General features: G+C 49.1%; 2 long non-coding RNA genes across 2 annotated transcripts; both read left to right on the top strand.

Moving 5' to 3' along the window:
* Positions 1-635: 635 nt before the first annotated feature.
* LOC144247004 (uncharacterized) lies at positions 636-6,306 on the top strand. Its single transcript, XR_013340725.1, has 5 exons — positions 636-756; positions 1,407-1,570; positions 3,184-3,354; positions 4,301-4,603; positions 5,037-6,306. It is a non-coding gene; the product is annotated as an uncharacterized LOC144247004 (long non-coding RNA).
* A 1,811-nt stretch (positions 6,307-8,117) lies between these two features.
* Positions 8,118-11,651, top strand: LOC144246987 (uncharacterized). Its single transcript, XR_013340704.1, has 2 exons — positions 8,118-8,532; positions 8,687-11,651. It is a non-coding gene; the product is annotated as an uncharacterized LOC144246987 (long non-coding RNA).
* The last annotated feature ends 4,062 nt before the right edge of the window (positions 11,652-15,713 follow it).

Here is a 15,713-nt window from a genome sequence, read left to right on the forward strand (position 1 = left end):
GCGCCGGCCGCCGTCCGTACCACAATGGTTAATCTCTCTCGTTTCTGGCGAATTTCTGGTTCATCTCTATGGTTGTACAGAACTTCCGGCTCATCTCTATGGTTTCTGGAAAACGTCCGGTTCGTCTCTATGGTATTATGGAACTTCCGGCTCATCTCTATGGTTTCTGGAGGACTACCTGTTCGTCTCTATGGTATTGTGGAACTTCCGGCTCTTCTCTATGGTTTTTGGAGGACTTCCGGTTCGTCTCTATGGTATTATGGAACTTCCGGCTCATCTCTATGGTTTCTGGAGGACTACCGGTTCGTCTCTATGGTATTGTGGAACTTCCGGCTCTTCTCTATGGTTTTTGGAGGACTTCCGGTTCGTCTCTATGGTATTATGGAACTTCCGGCTCATCTCTATGGTTTCTGGAGGACTACCGGTTCGTCTCTATGGTATTGTGGAACTTCCGGCTCTTCTCTATGGTTTTTGGAGGACTTCCGGTTCGTCTCTATGGTATTATGGAACTTCCGGCTCATCTCTATGGTTTTTGGAGGACTTCCGTTTCGTCTCTATGGTATTATAGAACTTTCGGCTCGTCTCTATGCTCCTGGAGGACCTCCCATTCATCTCTATGGACCGTCTCTGTGGTCGCTCCTGCGCGTGCGCGGCCGCCATGAGGGCTCGGATGCGGGAAATGTGCCAGGCGAGAGCCCCGAAAAATGGGGAAAAAAAGGGAAAAAACGGGAAAAACAGGCCAAAAAGCGGGAAAAGGTGCCCGGAAACGGGATGGGAGAACGCGGAAATGGCGGGAAAGTGGCCAAAAATGGGAAAAGAGACCAAAAATTGGGGAAGGGCGAAAATGGGTTCGGGGAGCTCGGAAATGGGGGGGAAGTGACCAAAGTCGGCGAAAGAGCCGAAAAGTGGGAAAAAGATCTGAAAATGTGGGAAAATCGCACAAAGAAACGGTTTAGGAGCCCAAAAATGCGGGAAAGGCAAAAAATGGGGAAAAGGCAAAAAAAAAAAAATGGGAATAGAGCCAAAAAATTCGGATCGGTGTGTGGAGAGTTTTGTGGATGAGTGGCTTCGGGACAGAGGCCATGACTACGTGCAGTTAGTGAAGCAGTAGCTGAAAACTGCAGAGTGCAGCAATAGCGGATGTAGCAACAATATCACACGTCCTTGGGTGAGCTGGTTCCCAGCAGCAGAACGGTCAGCAAAGAGATAAGTGTAAGGGAAAACAAAGCAAGCGTAAAAAGCCCCAAAGGCGGGCTTGACCTGTTCTAGAGACACCAATGAGGAGCCTAAGTTTTGCAATATGCATGAGCTTCATTATAACGGGTATAACTGTACATGCGTGCTTAGAATAAACTGAAACTTATTAACATTATAAAATAGGCTTGTCTCCCGTCATTTTTCCACAGAAATGGTGATCTCGATGTGATGGGCGCCACGTTGGAGTGAGGAAAAAGAGTTCAGGTCCTGAATTGAAATAGAGTGCACCGTGCCCCAGGTGACTGCAGAGGCAAGCCTGGCCGATACGTGCTGCCGACGACCTCGGAGGGCTGCAACAGCGCTGACAATATAGGTATGGAGAGGCAAGCAGCATATGATTTATTTACTGCATTCTTGCAGAAAAGGCAGATTAAAAACATTGATTTACATAAAGATCTGCCAAGGTTATTAACATATAGGTATGCTAAGGGGTTCTTTATAAATCCTCATACAGTACATAAGTTGTCTAAGTAGCGTAAGTTTAAAGATAAACTATAGTAAGACATTTTGGATGATGATAAGACAGCCAAAAAGCTAAAAAAGTTGTAAAAGGTAGTTCACAATGAGTTATTACAACATCAGGCAGAAAAAAAAGCTGCTGCACAAGCAACTTCTACACTAGAGAAGAATGAAAGTTATAGCAGAAAAAATTAATTACCTAGTATTTCCATGCCACCTGCTGTGTCTACAGTGGAGTTACCTCCATTGCGACCCGTGCCTGAGGACACGGAAACAGAGTCGTGTTGTGAGCCCACGGCTCCTCCAGCCCCCCCAAACAGAGATCACTGGTTTGTCACAGTTTGTCTGTCAGTAAATCAACCCCTAAGGCAAAGTCTGACCTAACAAAGGCTCTGGCCAGAGAGCAAAAAGAAGTTTAGGCAATTCTAACAAAAGAAAAACTAAACAAAGAAAATAAGCAAACTTTAGAACTAGCAGCAGAACTAGCTTATCCTATAATTTTTCAGCAGCAAGCGAGCAAAAGGTTAACAGCTCAAATTACACCGTTAGATTAAAAATTGTTGTCACAGTTGCAAGCTACAGTGAGTCAATTTAGAGTAACTAATAAACCAACTAAGCAAATATTAAATTATATTTAGAGTACTAATATATTGCTACCAAAAAATTATAAAAGTCTTGCTAAACTTATTTTGTCACTGCATCAGAAACTTTTATTTAGTGCACACTAGCAAGCAGAAGCTAATAAAGCTGTAGCTATGCAAAAGCAGCCTAAAGATCCTCTTCACAAAGTAACTATAGATAAATTAATAAGCTTAAGACCATATTTTCTCACTAAGGCACAAGCTATGCTAAAACCTAAAAAATGTCAAAAGGCAATGCAACTAACTCAACGAGCTATAGATCAAGTAAAAGACCCAAGAAGTTTACCAGCATATATAAAAATTAAGCAAAAAAAACCAAACCAACTTTTAAAGCATTTATTAATAAAGCAACAACAGCAATAAAAAAAACTAGAGTGCCTAAGTTTATACGTAAATCATTATTAAAGCATTATGCTTTACAAAAATGTAATGCTTCTACAAGAAGTATATTAAATACATTAAAAACTAATTAAACTATAAAAAATACACTAAGAAAGATAACTAGTTACCAACAAAGCAACAAACATTTTTAGTTAAAACTATTAAAGTACTAAAGGAAAAGTTACAAAAGCAAGCAAAAGCATCACAAACACAAGTGTTAACTGCTCTTACACGCCTCCAAACATCAGTAACAACCCAAGAAAGTCCTCACGGCAGCCGTATAAAATGTTTCCATTCTGGTGGAGTTTTTTGTTTGTTTTGTTTGTTTTGTGTTTTTTTGGGGAATTAAAAAGATACCTTGTGTTCCTGGAATGTTGCATTCTACCTCTGTTGTTTTCCCAGTTAGTCTGGATCCTCTGCTTACATTTTTTCCTTCACTTATTAGATGTCGTGGATATGCTGGCTGTTCTGATGGAAGGCAGTGATGGCTTAGATGAAGAAATCTGGTTCTTTTTAAATGAAGATGTGATTATCCAAACATTTCCTTTCAGTGCTGTTGTCCCTGCTGCATTAGGAGCCAGGAATATACTGTTGCTTCAGTCTGAAAATGGAACAGGTACAGGTTTTTTTTATGTTTTATGTGTAATTTCTAGCAGTGGAGTGAAAGTGGCATCATTTCTACCCTCTTGCAATAATTTTTTACCATTTATCATTTTTTACCTTGAGGCACTTTATTATCTTCCCTGCAAGCAGAAGGAGGTGCAGATTCACGGTGCTTTGTGCTCAAGAGGGGCAGTGAATCTCTGTGGGTGCTTCTGCCCTTTTTCCCTGACCCTAAAGAGAAGGGACACTGTGCCTGCATGGACAGTCTTGGTCTGGAAGTAGTTGGCTTCAGTAACACAGTGTTTTAAGGGCAGAGGAGAGGAGAGGTGGTTCCCATACCTGTAGGCAGCTCTTCCCGAGATCAGGGAGAGGGGACTGCATTGTTAAGTAGGAAGTGGATGCGTTTCCCAAAGAAAACTTCAGAAATTAAGCTCCAGGGGCAAATACTGTGAGGTTCTACCACCTCCTTGAGGACAGCGTTAAAATCACAGGGGCATCAGCAGGGCTTGGAGCAGGACTGGCCAACCCCAGAGCACCTCACGAAGCCCTCTCTGTGTATGTGGCAGTCGAGTAGCACCTGGGGGGTGCTGAAAGTCCCAGTTCTGACAGAAAATTCTGTTTAACTTGTACACGTTGGCTGGGTGTGCCCCCCCAGTACAGCCGGGGTCTTCTCTGAGGTGGTGCCTGGCAGGGTCTCTCCCTGTTAAGGGCCGGGCGTGTTTTTGGCACAACACAGTGAAGGTGGATTATTTGCTTCAGCAAGAGCTGATGATGTCTGGAGGGTTTTTCAGGTACCTCAGCGGCCAGGAGCATGTGTCTAGGTCACTAGGAACACTTTTTGATCTCGTTCAGTTCTTTTCTGCATGAGGCTCTGTGGGCTGCTGGCAAGGCCCAAAGTAAGGAAGGTTGCCCCAGTGTCCGTGCTCATGTCAATAGTTTAATTTATTTGGCTTTTCTAGGAGCAGACGTCGTGGAGGACCTTGGTGCTGTTTTCACTGGCCTCCTGCACTCTCCGAGAGAACCCCTTGCTCCCTGCTTGACGCTCCAGCTCTGTGACAAAGATCCCGAGTCCCTGAAAGCTGCTAAGTATCCTCAGCTCTACCAGTTTAACCGATACTATAGACTCTGGATGCCCAAGCAGTCCCAGGAACCTGTGGTATGGAATCCCTGAAGTCACTGAATTCTTGAGCCAGTATTCCTGTAAAATCCTCGTAGTCGACAGAGGTTACATTTCCATCAGAAACAGCGTTTTTATTGAGGAGGTAATTCTGCATCTCTTGTTGATCGTGCTGGGGACACACGTTTGCTCCAGGGCTTTTCTCTGATGGCACAAGAGGTCTCTGTGGTGTTTGGGAGGCGATGCCAGGGCTCAGGGCTCATACAGAGACTCCTCACCGGGCACAGCAGAGCCTGGTGTGCGCTGTGGCCTCTGTTTACAGCACCTGGAGTTCCCCCAGGTGGGTGGAGGATCACAGGCCCCTGGGCTGGGTTTGGTGAGTTTTTCTCAGCTCAGCAGTGTGAACACTCCAGATGCCCCTGGGGACACTGCTGGGCAGCTCTGTTCTAGCAGGACTGCACGCCTGTGCTCCCAGAGCTTCAGTTCAGAGCTCATCTCAAAACAAAGGTGGCTGAAGAGATTTTTGTTTCATACTCATCACTGTTTTTCTCTTATGCTTTTTGTTTGGCTTTAAACAGTTTGAAAACCACAAGGAGGTAAGCCAAGAGCCTCCTGTGGCACCGGATTCTGTATTTGCCACTTTGCTGAAGGGAGCCTGGGAGAGAGGAAGCAGTACCTTCCTGGAAGATGGTGTTCAGACAAAGTGGAGAGACTTGGCTTCCCGGCTCCCCCCACCTGAGCAGCTTTTGTTGGGAGTAAAGCACGTGCTGCTGTACCCGAAATCCACAGTGGAGAACTTCAGCAGATAATACTGTAGTTATGCTTGTTTTACTTTGTGGCACAAGTTACAAATGACTTGGCTGCTAAAACTTAGGTTCCAGTGCTGTAGCTCTTTTTCCTCAACTCGGCTCCGAGGGTACGCAGCACTGTACAAAACTGCACCTAATTTGTAAAGAAATGTCAGTTCTGATTATTGAAGCCGGGCTTTATTCGGTTGAATCCCGAGTGTGTGCTGCCCCAGGTCCTTTGTACAAATAGCATACGGGGGGTGGGGGAACCAGAACTGCACATTCCTTGTGGTATGTATGGGGTTTTGAGGGGCGTTAAATAAAAAGGAGATGCAAAATGAGGGAATTGCTTTTAGATGTAACTATTCTTGTCCTAAAGGAGCAAGTGTGTGTGTGTTGAAAGAGCCGCAAGCCTTTTAGGGGCTGCAATTTGTGCGCAGTGGAATGAGGTGCCCTGAGGAAATGTGTGAGCCGGAGGGAGCCGAGGCCGGGCGGAGGGAGCCGAGCTGTGGGAATGGGCGAATGGAGGCGGGTACGGGCGGGAATAGCCGAGCGTGGCCGAAAGCAGCCGAAAGGGCCCGAGGAGGCGAGCGGAGCCGAGCTTTGCCGAGTTCAGCCGAGGCGAGCCGAGCTTTGCCGAAGAGGCGAATGGAGGCGAATGCGGCCGGAAATAGCCGAGCGTGGCCGAAAGTAGCCGAAGCTGGCCGAGGAGCCGAGTCCAGCCGAACGGAGACGAGCTCTGCCGAGCGCAGCATCCCGGGCAGGGCGGGGCTGAGCCGGGGCGGAGCCGGGGCGCCGGGAGGATCCCCTCCTGTCCCTCTCTCTACCGCTCCATCCTCCTGCCCGTGTTCAGTTACCTCTCTTTCCCCCGTTTCCGTGTCCCCCCCAAACCCGGCTCCTTCCTATCCTGTCCCTGCCCCGCTACTCCGTTCCATTCCCCCTCTCTCCCTCCTCTGTGCCCCGTCCCTCTTCCCTCCCCTGCCGGCCTTTAAATCCGAATTATAAATCCGAATGTGAATATAAATATGAAAAATACAAAAATAAAATACATTGAAATGCAGTTTAAAAGAAAAGGGTTTTTCTTTTGGTTCTTGTTGGGTTAGAGGCAGGGTTTTTTTTTTTTTTGTTGGCGTTCTTTTCCGCGCGAGATGTTTCGGGGCATTTGCTACCGAGGACGTTCCGCAGGGGACGGCGCCCGTTCTTTTTTGCCGCCTGCCCCGCCCGCGGCCCCGAGGCGAGCGGCGGCCCCCGGCGGTGGCGTGCGGCAGTGCTGCCGCCTTGTGGACAGAAAGGGGTACTGCAGCCCCCCAGCCAGCGCCCTGCAAAACCCGCCGAGACGGGGCGGGAGGGGCGAGGGGAGGGAGCGAGCGGCGAGCGGGGCGGTGTCTGTGAGTGAGGGGAGGGCTGGAGGCGGCTCCGCGGCGCCGGGGATGGCGGCGGCGCGAGCGGCTTCCTGTCCCTCTCCGGCCGACGTCCGTAACAAAACGCTTTGTGTCTTTCTGTCCTTCTCCAGACGCCGTCCGTACCATAACTATTTTGATACTTTCTGCCCCTGTACGGCCGCCGTCCGTACCATAACGAATTTGATACTTTTTGTCCCTGTACGGCCGCCTCCCGTACGAGAACGCAGTTTAGGCTTTTTGTTCCTATACGGCCGCCGTCCGTACCACAACGCATTTGATACTTTCTGTCCCTGTACGGCCGCCGTCCGTACCATAACGCATTTGATACTTTCTGTCCCTATACGGCCGCCGTCCGTACCATAACGCATTTGATACTTTCTGTCTCTCTACAGCCGCCGTCCGTACGAGAACGCAGTTTAGAATTTTTGTCCCTATGCGGCCGCCGTCCGTACGAGAACGCAGTTTAGACTTTTTGTCCATATACGGCCGCCGTCCGTACCATAACGCATTTGATACTTTCTGTCCCTCTACAGCCGCCGTCCGTACGAGAACGCAGTTTAGGATTTTTGTCCCTATGCGGCCGCCGTCCGTACGAGAACGCAGTTTAGACTTTTTGTCCATATACGGCCGCCGTCCGTACCATAACGCATTTGATACTTTCTGTCCCTCTACAGCCGCCGTCCGTACGAGAACGCAGTTTAGGCTTTTTGTTCCTATACGGCCGCCGTCCGTACCACAACGCATTTGATACTTTCTGTCCCTGTACGGCCGCCGTCCGTACCATAACGCATTTGATACTTTCTGTCCCTATACGGCCGCCGTCCGTACCATAACGCATTTGATACTTTCTGTCTCTCTACAGCCGCCGTCCGTACGAGAACGCAGTTTAGGATTTTTGTCCCTATGCGGCCGCCGTCCGTACGAGAACGCAGTTTAGACTTTTTGTCCATATACGGCCGCCGTCCGTACCACAACGCAGTTGATATTTTCTGTCCCTGCACGGCCGCCGTCCGTACCATAACGAAATTGATACTTTCTGTCCCTGTACGGCCGCCGTCCGTACGAGAACGCAGTTTAGGATTTTTGTTCCCCTACGGCCGCCGTCCGTACCACAACGCATTTGATACTTTCTGTCCCTGTACGGCCGCCGTCCGTACCATAACGCATTTGATACTTTCTGTCCCTGTACGGTCGCCGTCCGTACCACAACGCATTTTAGGATTTCTCTCCCTCTCTAGACGCCGTCCGTCCGAGAACGCAGTTGAGGCTTTTTATCCCTCGGAGGCCGCCGTCCGTACCGGAACGCTTTCTGCATTTCTGTCTCGCGCCGACCGTCGTCCTCCACGCGTCGCGAGCCCGGCGCCGCCGTGATGGCGGAGGGCGGTGGGACCGGGCCCGGGCTCGCCCTGGAGGCGCTGGCACCGTTGGGACACCGGGGGAGGGCCGGGGACAACGGGGGAGGGCGGGCGGGAGCATCCGGAGTGGACCCGGTAACGGCACCGGGACCGGGAATGGGATTATTGGAGGGGGGGGGCGGGGATAGACACGGAAAGGCCCCGGAGACCCCGGGACTCCCGGGACGCCTCAGGACTGTGAGAAACTGCATTGACTTGTTTGTTCATCAAAAGTATGAAATTAGGATAAAAGGGGGGGAAGTCGGGACGTGGAATTTGCAGGCTTGGCTGGTAACCACAAACAAAGATTGTGAAAGATTTTGCAGGACTGGCTGGAACTGATAACCGCAGTGGAAATCCATTGTTGCTGAAAACTGATAAACCGAAGTGGAAGAAGACACACCACCCCACTTGTGAAATCCATTGTTTTTGGGACTGATAACCACGGTGGAACGAGACTCACCACCCCCACTCATGCAAGATAAAAAGGTACTGAAGAGAAGGAAAGGTTGTCAGCTTTTGGCGGAGCCAGGCTCCCAGCTGAACCCAGCGCTGTTTTGCTTGCTATCGCTTGCTGTAATTAATAAAATTATTAATTGATCTTAAAAGGCTGAATCAAATTATTCGCCTCAACTTATAACAGGACCCTCCCGGGAACACCGCAAAAATAACCAGGAGCCCCCCGGTCCCGCAGGGCGAAGGCGCTGGCGCTGACCGGGAACCGGGGAGTGGAAGCGTCCATGGACTGGTGAGAGGGGGACCCCAAAACCACCCCCGGGACCCCCAAAACAACCCAGCGGAATCCCCCAAAAACAGCCCCGGTACCACCAAAGAAACCCAGCGGGATCCCCGAAAAACAGCCCTGGGAATCCAAAAATTCCCTTCAGAAGCCCCAAAAATCCCCCTGGGACCCCCAAAATTCCATATAGAACCACAGAACCCCCCCGGGATCCCCAAAAACCTCCTGAGACCCCCAAAATTCCCTTCAGGACACCAAAACCCCCAAAAGACCCCCAAAATTCTATTTGGGACCCCCAAAATTTCTCCCAAAAATCTGAGGTCCCCAAAATTCTCCAAAGGATTCAGAAACCTCCCCTGGGATACCCAAAATTCCCTTTGGGACCCCAAAAACTACCCTGGGACCCCAAAATTCTCATCAGGGTCCCCAAAATTCCTCCTGGGACCCCCAGAAGCCCCCTGAAACCCCCAGAATTCTTTTCAGGACCTCAAAACCTACCCCAGGACCCCCAAAATTCTACTCGGGACCCCCAAAATTCCTCCCAAAAACTCCCTGAGAACCCCAAAATTGTCTCCAGGAGTCCAAAACCCCACCTAGGATGCCCAAAATTCCCATTGGGACCCCAAAACACCCCCCAGGACCTCCAAATTTCTCTTTAGGACCCATGAAATTCCTCCTGGGACGCCCAAAAGCCCCCTGAAACCCCCAGAATTCTATTCAGGAACCCAAAATCCCCACCCAGGACCCCCAAAATTTTACTCGGCACCCCCAAAATTCCTCCCAAAAACCCCGAGACCCCCAAAATTCTCCCAAGTACTCCAAAACCCCCCTGGGATGCCCAAAATTCCCTTTGGGACCCCAAAAACCACCCTGGGACCCCCAAAATTCTCATCAGGGTCCCCAAAATTGCTCCTGGGACCCCCAAAAGCCCCCTGAGATCCCCAGAATTCTTTTCAGGACCCCAAAACCCCCCCCAGAACCCCCAAAATTCTATTCGGGACCCCCAGAATTTCTCCCAAAACTACCTGAGACCCCCAAAATTCTCCCCAGGACTCCAAAACCCCCCTGGGACACCCAAAATTCCCTTTGGGACCCCAAAAACCACCCTGGGAACCCTAAAATTCCCATCAGGGTCCCGAAAATTCCTCTTGGGACCCTCAAAACCCCCTGAGACCCCCAGAATTCTTTTCAGGACCTCAAACCTATCCCAGGACCCCCAAAATTCTACTCGGGACCCCCATAATTCCTCCCAAAAACCCCCTGAGACCCCCAAAATTCCCATCAGGGTTCACAAATATTCCTCCTGGGACGCCCAAAAGCCCCCTGAAACCCCCAGAATTCTTTTCAGGAACACAAGACCCCACCCAGGACCCCCAAAATTTTACTCGGGACCCCCAAAATTCCTCCCAAAAACCTCCTGAGATTCCCTAAAATTCTCCCCAGGACTCCAAAACCCCCCCTGGGATACCCAAAATTACCTTTGGGACCCCAAAAACCACCCTTGGACCCCCAAAAGCCCCCTGAGACCCCCAGAATTCTTTTCAGGACCTCAAAACCTATCCCTGGAACGCCAAAAATTCTACTCGGGACCCCCAAAATTCCTCCCAAAAATCCCCTGAGATCCCCAAAATTCCCATCAGGGTCCCCAAAATTCCTCCTGGGACAACCAAAAGCCCCCTGAGACCCCCAGAATTCTCTTCAGGACCCCACAAACCCCCTAGGACCCCCAAAATTCTATTCGGGACCCCCAAAATTCCACCTATAAATGCTCTGAGATCCCCAAAATTCTCCCCAGTACTCCAAACCCCCCCCTGGGACGCCCAAAATTCCCTTTGGGACCACAAAACATCCATCAGGACCTCCAAATTTCCCTTTAGGACCCCTGAAATTCCTCCTGGGACCCCAAAAACTCCCGGAGACCCCCAAAATTCTCCCCAGGACTCCATAACTCCCCCTGGGACGCGCAAAATTCCCTTTGGGATCCCAAAAACCCCCCTGGGAGCGGCAGAATTCCCTTCAGGGTCCCCAAACTTCCTCCTGGGACCCCCTAAAGGCCCCCTGAGACCCCCAGAATTCTCTTCAGGACCCCAAAACCCCTGCAGGACCTTCAAAATTATATTCGGGACCCCCAAAATTCCTCCCCAAGACCCCCTGAGACCCCCAAAATTCTCTCCAGGACATCACAAGGCCCCCTGGGCCACCCAAAAACCTCTCCAGGACTGCAAAATCCCCCCTGGGACTTCCAAAATTCCCTTTGGGACCCCAAAACCCCCCCTGGGACCCCCAAATTTCCCTTCAGGACCCCAAAATTCCTACTGGAACTCCCCAAAAACTCCCAGAAACCCCCAAAATTCCCTTCAGAACCCCAAACCCTCCCCAGGACCCACAAAATTCCACTCGGGACCCACAAAATTCCACCCAAAAACCCCCTGAGACCCTCAAAATTCTCCCCAGGACTCCAAAACTCCCCCTGGGTTGGCCAAAATTCCCTTTGGGACTCCAAAAACCCCCGCTGGGACCCCCAAAATTCCTATCAGGGTCCCTGAAATTCCTCCTGGGACCCCCCAAAACCCCCTGAGACCCCCAAAATTCTACTTCAGGACCCAAACCCTCCCCAGGACCCACAAAATTCTCTTTGGGACCCCAAAATTCATCCCAAAAACCTCTTGAGATACCCAAAATTCTCCCCAGGACTCCAAAACCCCCCCTGGGACGCCCAAAATTCCCTTCAGGACCCCCAAAACCCCACTGGGGTTAGGGGTTAGGGTGTGACTTAAAATGACATTTATCACACTACTTAGAAAAATTGACAGCATGACTTTCTAACATTACACATACAATATTTATTATAACATTTGCAAAAAACCAATCACAGAATAAGCATTTTTCACAGTGGGGAAAATGGGAAAAATACGGGGGAAAGGGGAAGAAAAAGTGGGAAAAAAGCGAGGGAAAATGTATGAAAAAGAGAGGAAAAATATGGGGGGGGAAATGAGGAAAAATGTGGGAAAAGGGAAAAACGTGGGGGGAAAAGCGGTGAAAAGTGGGAAAAAACCCAAGGAAACATCTTTTCCTCCTCCGAGTAATTTCTTCCCCATTATGGAGCTTTTTTCCTATTTTCCCCCCGTTTTTCCTCTTTTCCGGCTCTTATTCCCCTTTTTTCCCTCCTTTTCCCCACTCTAAATCCTATTTCCCCCTCCACCTTTTCCACATCCCCCTTTCCCTCCCCAAATCCCAGCAGCCGCACCCCAGACCTTTAATTTAAAATTAAACTTTATAAATCCGTGATCGCCCCCCCCTCCCCGCGCTCCCAGCCCCACTTCCCCCCTTTCCCGGCCTTCACCGCCCAAATTCCCACCCCGCTGCCTTCCCCATCCCCATTCCCCCTCCCAAACCCCATTTCTCCCCTCACAATGCTCGTTTTTCCCAGGAAATTCCCTCTTTTCTCTGGAAATTCCCGCTTTTCCCGCGCCCCCCCCCATCGCCTCACATGGCGGCCGCTTCTCCTCCGACCCAGCAAAAGAGCGCTACGGGGCTTCCCGGCCGCTTATATACCGGGACGCCTCCGTTTACGTAACGCATGCGCAGTTTCACTGTACGGCACCGAACACGCTTCCACCCTCGGTGCGTGTGTGGCGCATGCGCCGTGGCGATGTTACGGCGCAGCCGCCATGTTGGTTACGGGAATCCGCCTCAAAGGCCGCCGGGGTTGGTTTTAAGGGGCTAAAAATGCGCGCGGAGGTGACAAAGAGGGGACAAAAAGGGGGAAATGAGGGGACAAAAAGAGACACGCAGGCCTGGAGGGACACGCGGAGGGGAAATGGCCACTTACGCGTGGACGAAGAAGGGGAGAGCACTCATTGGACGAGGGCGAGGCACACTGACAAATCACAGCTCGCAGTGCGCGTGACGTCAGGGGTTTCTAGGCAGATTTACGGGGGACCACCTTTTCGGCTATTTAGGGGACCCCAAAAGTCCCAAGTCCCCCCAAGTCCCCTCCGCACCCCAAATCCCCCAAAATTCGTCCCAAAAATCCCACTAAAAAAAAATCCTCCCAAAAGTCCACCCCAAAGTCCCTAAAAAATGCCCTAAAAATCAACCAAAAATCGCCCCAAACCTCCCCAAATCCCATAAAAATAAAATTACTTCCCAAGAATTTTCCGAATCTCCCAAAGAATCCATCCCAAATTCCTGAAATCTCAATTAAAAATCCCCCAAAATTAAAAAAAATTCTCAGGACAGACTAAAAACACCCTCAAAATCCCAAATAATCCCTAAAATCCCCTAAACCTGCCCGAATGTTAAAAAAAAAAAAAAAAAAAAAAAATCTGAAAAATCCCCTCCCCAGAAATCCCCAAATTTTCCCAAAAATTCGCAAAAAAACCCCAAACAAACAAAAAAACAAAATTACCAAAGAACCCACAATATTATTTATATAGTTTATAGAAACGGCTTTTTTATTGTTTTTATTTGGTTAGACGGAGGACTTTAGTGGAAAAAGTATGAATATACATTTTATTTTGATATCATTCTAAATACGGAAATATAAATTCAGTGTATACATATATATATAAAAATATAAAATAGAAATAAAAATAGTATTAGGCAGAGATAGACTATGAATAACACCATACATCAATCTACATTTAAAATGTAAATTTGACTATAAATGCGAAAAATAGAAATAAATTTAAACGGAGTTTAAATAAAGATTTTTTTTTAAGATTTTTACTTGGATAGAGGCAGGGTTTTATTTTAAGCAATATAAACCTTTTAGAACTCTAAATCTAACTATAGAAATATGTAAGCAATCTATTAAGATATGTATAAAAATATAAAATATAATAAAATATAATAAATGGAATAAATGTAAGGAATTATGAAAATACAATTATATATCAATATACATTATAAATCCGAATGTGAATATAAATGTGAAAAATGTAAAAATAAACTCTATTGAAATGCAGAAATTCCCTTTGGGACCCCAAAACCCCCCCTGGGACCCCCAAATTTCCCTTCAGGACCCCAAAATTCCTACTGGAACCCCCCAAAAACTCCCAGAAACCCCCAAAATTCCCTTCAGAACCCCAAACCCTCCCCAGGACCCACAAAATTCCACTCGGGACCCACAAAATTCCACCCAAAAACCCCCTGAGACCCTCAAAATTCTCCCCAGCACTCCAAAACCCCCCCTGGGACGCCCAAAATTCCCTTTGGGACTCCAAAACCCCCGCTGGGACCCCCAAAATTCCTATCAGGGTCCCTGAAATTCCTCCTGGGACCCCCCAAAACCCCCTGAGACCCCCAAAATTCTACTTCAGGACCCAAACCCTCCCCAGGACCCACAAAATTCTCTTTGGGACCCCAAAATTCCTCCCAAAAACCTCTTGAGATACCCAAAATTCTCCCCAGGACTCCAAAACCCCCCCTGGGACGCCCAAAATTCCCTTCAGGACCCCCAAAACCCCACTGGGACCCCCAAAATTCTATTCGTCACCCCAAAACACCTTCTGGGACCTCCAAATTTCTCTTTAGGACCCCTGAAATTCCTCCTGGGACCCCCCACAAACTCCCAGAGGTCCCCAAAATTCCCGTCAGAACCCCAAACCCTCCCCAGGACACACAAAATTCCACTCGGGACCCCCAAAATTCCTCCCAAAAAACCCCCGAGACCCCTAAAATTCTCCCCAGGACACCACAAGCCCCCCTGGGACACCCCAAATTCCCATCAGGGTCCCTGAAATTCCTCCTGGGAGACCCAAAACCCCACTGAGACCCCCAAAATTCTCTTCGGGACCCCAAACCCCCCCCCCCCAGGAGCCCCAAAATTCCCATCAGGGTCCCCGAAATTCTTTCTGGGACCCCCCAAAAACTTCGTGAGACCTCAAAATTCCCTTCAGGACCCCAAACCCACCCCCAGGACCCTCAAAATTCTGGTCGGGACCCACAAAATTCCTCCCAAAACCCGCCTGAGACCATCAAAATTCCCTTTGGGACCCCAAAACCCCTCCCGGAACGCCCAAACTTCCATTTGGGAACCCAAAAACCCCCGCTGGGACCCCCAAAATTCCTATCAGGGTCCCTGAAATTCCTCCTGGGACCCCCCAAAACCCCCTGAGACCCCCAAAATTCTACTTCAGGACCCAAACCCTCCCCAGGACCCACAAAATTCTCTTTGGGACCCCAAAATTCATCCCAAAAACCTCTTGAGATACCCAAAATTCTCCCCAGGACTCCAAAACCCCCCCTGGGACGCCCAAAATTCCCTTCAGGACCCCCAAAACCCCACTGGGGTTAGGGGTTAGGGTTAGGGTGTGACTTAAAATGACATTTATCACACTACTTAGAAAAATTGACAGCATGGCTTTCTAACATTACACATACAATATTTACTATAACATTTGCAAAAAACCAATCACAGAATAAGCATTTTTCACAGTGGGGAAAATGGGAAAAATACGGGGGAAAGGGGAAGAAAAAGTGGGAAAAAAGCGAGGGAAAATGTATGAAAAAGAGAGGAAAAATATGGGGGGGGAAATGAGGAAAAATGTGGGAAAAGGGAAAAATGTGGGGGGAAAAGCGGTGAAAAGTGGGAAAAAACCCAAGGAAACATCTTTTCCTCCTCCGAGTAATTTCTTCCCCATTATGGAGCTTTTTTCCTATTTTCCCCCCGTTTTTCCTCTTTTCCGGCTCTTATTCCCCTTTTTTCCCTCCTTTTCCCCACTCTAAATCCTATTTCCCCCTCCACCTTTTCCACATCCCCCTTTCCCTCCCCAAATCCCAGCAGCCGCACCCCAGACCTTTAATTTAAAATTAAACTTTATAAACCCGTGATCGCCCCCCCCTCCCCGCGCTCCCAGCCCCACTTCCCCCCTTTCCCGGCCTTCACCGCCCAAATTCCCACCCCGCTGCCTTCCCCATCCCCATT

This window comes from Lonchura striata, chromosome 12 (genome assembly GCF_046129695.1).
Source record: "Lonchura striata isolate bLonStr1 chromosome 12, bLonStr1.mat, whole genome shotgun sequence".
NCBI classification, from domain to species: domain Eukaryota; kingdom Metazoa; phylum Chordata; class Aves; order Passeriformes; family Estrildidae; genus Lonchura; species Lonchura striata.